This window comes from Tachysurus fulvidraco, chromosome 6 (genome assembly GCF_022655615.1).
Source record: "Tachysurus fulvidraco isolate hzauxx_2018 chromosome 6, HZAU_PFXX_2.0, whole genome shotgun sequence".
In the NCBI taxonomy this organism is placed as follows: Eukaryota; Metazoa; Chordata; class Actinopteri; order Siluriformes; family Bagridae; genus Tachysurus; species Tachysurus fulvidraco.
Window position 1 is genome coordinate 31135055 of NC_062523.1, and position 5000 is coordinate 31140054.

Below are 5000 nucleotides of genomic sequence, written 5' to 3' on the forward strand. Positions count from 1 at the left end.
AGAAAAGTGACAAATTTCTACACGTTTGTGAAAAACGAATGAACCGCTTGACCCGAACTCTGAATCACCAGCAGTGCTGTCCTTCAAATCTCACACGATGCTGATAAGGTTCTTACACATGCTTACGGTTCGAGCCCCTCTGACAGTGTAAGTCACGAGAGTCCATTTTTCAGTTATTGTACAGAATACTGCGATTTTTCCCTTTTCTATCTTGTATATAATATTTTTATTTATAATCGAAGCCTTGAACTTCATCGCCGAGGCAGCGAGAACGTTTTAATTCAAAAGTCTGTAATAAACTGGTAATGAATACGGTATGTCAATATGTTCATGTCATTCTAAATATCCAAATATTAATGTATTAGCAAATATTATAAAACACATTAATTATACAGTCTAAAAGCAGATATTTAAATGTTGTTGTTTTTTTTTTTAGATTCAAGATTCAGGTTTTCTAAGTGTCGAACGCAGACGAAGCTCAAAGTGGTGTGGGGACGTTTGTCTTTAGCATTGGACAAAACAGCCTTTATTTGTGACATATACATTATATATATTATTAAGGCTTAATATTAATTACTCGATGTTTAATTTTTCAGTTAAACGCTCGTCTCGCACCTCTCAGGTTTGATTCCCACCCTGTATATGTGAAGTTCCTACAGTATGTTCGTCCTCTGCTTCAGTGGTTTCCTCTTGGCTCGGTGGTCTTGACTCCTTCCTCGGTCCGAAGACTTGCGACATCTTTAAATTGCCCATCATTACGTGCATGAGTGTGTGTGTGTGTTTATGTCCTGCAGTAGACTCTCTCAATCCTACAGGACTGTGTTCCATTTGATCGGTACAGAAAATGTGTTTTTATATAACGTAATAATTAAATGATCGCTTAATTGGGCTGTAACGAGTTTCTAACATTTAATTAGCAAATTATTTATTACTTGCATAAAAAACTATTCTTAACTTAATACTATTATTGTTATTATACTGTAATTACTTGCTTAATTATCTTCCCTTGGCTTTCTGTACAAATATTGTATTAACTGAAAGACGTGCAGATGTATAATATATAATATATCACATATATATATGTATATGTGTGTGTGTGTGTGTGTGTGTGTGTGTGTGTGTGTGTGTGTGTGTGTGTGTGTGTGTGTGTGTGTGTGTGTGTCATGACAAAAGGATTTGGTTCTGTTGAAGAAAACAATAAAGGTTTGAGCAGAAAGTACATTTGGACTTTAAAAGTCCACTACAAACATTTTCTCTCCTCTCTGATGGGTTACTGGTCTTAGGCACAACCAGTAGACCAGAACTGGTGGATCTGTGAGCGGAAGTTATATAAAGGTTTTATTTGATTCTATGTGTAGCAGGTAACGGGGGGCACGGTGGTTTAGTGGTTATCACGTTCGCCTCACACCTCCAGGGTCGGGGGTTCGATTCCCACCTCCGCCTCGTGTGTGTGGAGTTTGCATGTTCTCCCCGTGCCTCGGGGGTTTCCTCCGGGTACTCCGGTTTCCTCCCCCGGTCCAAAGACATGCATGGTAGGTTGATTGGCATCTCTGGAAAATTGTCCGTAGTGTGTGTGTGTGTGTGAGTGAATGAGAGTGTGTGTGTGCCCTGTGAGGGGTTGGCACTCCGTCCAGGGTGTATCCTGCCTCGATGCCCGATGACGCCTGAGATAGGCACAGGCTCCCCGTGACCCGAGAAGTTCGGATAAGCGGTAGAAGATGAATGAATGAATGGATGAATGAATGAATGAATGAATGAATGAATGTAACCGGTGTAACTGCTACTGAAATGTGTGCTGAGGCATGAACAAGGATTCTAGCAGCTCCATCTGAATATACTGGATATTAATAATCGCTGCCGGTTTCTCTGAGAGATAAAAGTTAAGCAGCTTTTTACCTGAAAGCTTCTTTACACAGATGAGCTGTACATTAAAATGTCAAATGGGTGGAAATAAACACAGCTCAATACCTACATTGGGGGAGAGTAGAGAGCAGAGAAGGTAAAGAGAGAGAGATAGAGAGAGAGGGCGAGAGGGAGGAGAGAGGAGAGAGAGGGAGAGAGAGAGAAGAGAGAGAGATAGACGAGAGAGAGAGAGAGAGAGAGAGAGAGACGATGGCACGAGAGCATAGAGGGACAGCGAAGAGAGAGAGAGAGAGAGAGAACGAGAGAGAGAATAACGAGATTTTATCTCTAGTCTCTCTTCTCTCTCTCTTTCTCTTTCTCTCTTTCTTTCTCCCTCTCTCTCTCTCTCTCTCTCTCTCTCTTTCTCTCTCTTTCTGAAAGCTTCTTTACACAGATGAGCTGTACATTAAAATGTCAAATGGGTGGAATGAAAAAAGATGAAGACTAAGGGGGCGAAAAAAAAAACAAAGCTCTAGCTACAGGTGAGTCAGAAGAGAGACGAGAAAAGAGGCAAAAAGAGCAGAGAGAGGAGAGGCACGAGCGAGAGAGCAGAGGAGAGGAGAGAGGCAGAGACGAAGATGAGAGGGAGATGTAGGAGAGAGGAGAACGAGAGAGAGAGAGAGAAGGCTCTCTCCTCTTTCTCTCTCTCCCTCTCTCTCTCTCTCTCTTTCTCTCTCTCTCTCTCTCTCTCTCTCTCTCTCTTTCTCTCTCTTTCGCACACACACACGCACATACGCACACACACATACGCACACACACATACGCACACACACACACACACACACACACACACACACACACACACACACACACACACACACACACACACACACACACACACACACACACACATCTAGCATAAGAGCTTCTCTGGCACTGAGAAAAAACAACTCATTGTTGCATTATTGATGCTTTTTTGTATTATCGATGTTCTTTTATTTGTGGATTTCGTTCCCTCACAACCCAAAGAGGAAAGCAGATGTGCTTTATATATATATATATTGTATATTATTATATATTATGAGAATCTATTTATAAATTTGCAGCACAGATAAATCGTCCATTAATACAGTATATCAGCCTTTGTTGTACTTCTCTGCCAATGTTCAGAATAAATCCCACAAATCATATTCTATCAAATTATCCAGCAAAAACGCTCATGGTTATAACGCTCGCACATCCTCCTGGCTTTGTGCATGTTCTTCAGTATTTCATGACATGTAAAGACATCAGTAATCATTTCAGAGGTCAAAGACAGAGAGAGAGAGATAGAGATAGACAGAGAGAGAGAGAATGTAAATGACAGCTCATTAAGAAACTCCCTGGGTCTGTCATTGCCATCGTTCCTGTGTAGAGACACATCAAACCCGAGCAGCGAGAAGATGTGTTTAAGGAACCTTAACTCCATCATGCACTTACAACCTAATGAGATGCACGTTGGTCCTTCAGCCAGCTGTCAGCTCCTGTTTTCCTTTTTCACCTGTGATCACCTGGAGTTCCCTTCCACATCTCTGGAGGCTGAGTCAGAGCGCAGAGGGCTGCGGTGAACAAAGGTGCGCTTGCAGATTGTGAGGGATGGATGTGAATATTAAGTGTCTGCAGATTGCTTCACCAACGCTCCTCCGAACAGGGCTAGTGTGAGTGTAACACACATCTTTTGCATGACACGTATATTTACTTGTCCATATAATAAAAACCTGGACTAACAGAGATATTCTTATGATGTCAGGACGTGACAGAAATGATGTGCCTTATCTGAAGAACAGCTGATGGCACTCACTGGGTTTATGGCTTCCTCTGAGACCAATCGGAATTTAATTACAGAAACCAGCCCTGAAATCTGCTTCATTAACACAGAGCTATCTGTTAGCTATTACTAAATGTGGGCTACTCGAACGAACACCGTATGACTTTGTTAGACTGTACACATTCTTACAGAGATAAATGAACACGTCCAGTGTTTCAGGGTGACGGCGTAATCTCACAATAAATCCTGCAGAAAGCAAGAAAAAAAAAAGAATCCATTACTACAGATTTAAATAGAATCACACAAAGAATTCAATGATGACGAAGATGACGAAGTGAAACAATACAAAATATATCAGCACATATCAGGGGTTCAGTCTTAAACTGTGTGTGTGTAAGTCTTAAACTGTGTGTAAGTCTTAAACTGTGTGTGTAAGTCTTAAACTGTGTGTGTAAGTCTTAAACTGTGTGTGTGTAAGTCTTAAACTGTGTGTAAGTCTTAAACTGTGTGTGTAAGTCTTAAACTGTGTGTGTAAGTCTTAAACTGTGTGTGTAAGTCTTAAACTGTGTGTGTAAGTCTTAAACTGTGTGTAAGTCTTAAACTGTGTGTGTAAGTCTTAAACTGTGTGTGTAAGTCTTAAACTGTGTGTAAGTCTTAAACTGTGTGTGTGTAAGTCTTAAACTGTGTGTAAGTCTTAAACTGTGTGTGTGTAAGTCTTAAACTGTGTGTAAGTCTTAAACTGTGTGTGTAAGTCTTAAACTGTGTGTGTGTAAGTCTTAAACTGTGTGTAAGTCTTAAACTGTGTGTAAGTCTTAAACTGTGTGTGTAAGTCTTAAACTGTGTGTGTAAGTCTTAAACTTACCTTTATACAATAAATAAGTCGTGGGGAATTCTTGGCCTAATGTTTAGAGAGTTGAACTCCTAACCCTAAGGTTGTGTGTTCGAGTCTCGGGCCGGCCACGACTGAGGTGCCCTTGAGCAAGGCACCGAACACCCCCCCAACTGCTCCCCGAGAGCCACAGCATAAAAGACTGCCCACTGCTGTGTGTGTGTTCACAGTGTGTGTATGTTCACAGTATGTGTTTGTTGACAGTGTGTGTATGTTCACTGCTGTGTGTGTGTGTGTGTGTGTGTGTGTGTGTGTGTGTGTGTGTGTGTGTGTGTGTGTGTGTGTGTGTGTGTGTGTGCGCGCGCACTGGTGTGTGTGTGTGTGTGTGTGTGTGTGTTCACTGCTGTGTGTGTGTTCATGGTGTGTGTGTTCACTGCTGTGTGTGTTCACTGCTGTGTGCGTGTGCACTGCTGTGTGTGTGTTCTCTGCTGTGTGTGTGTTCATGGTGTGTGTGTTCACTGC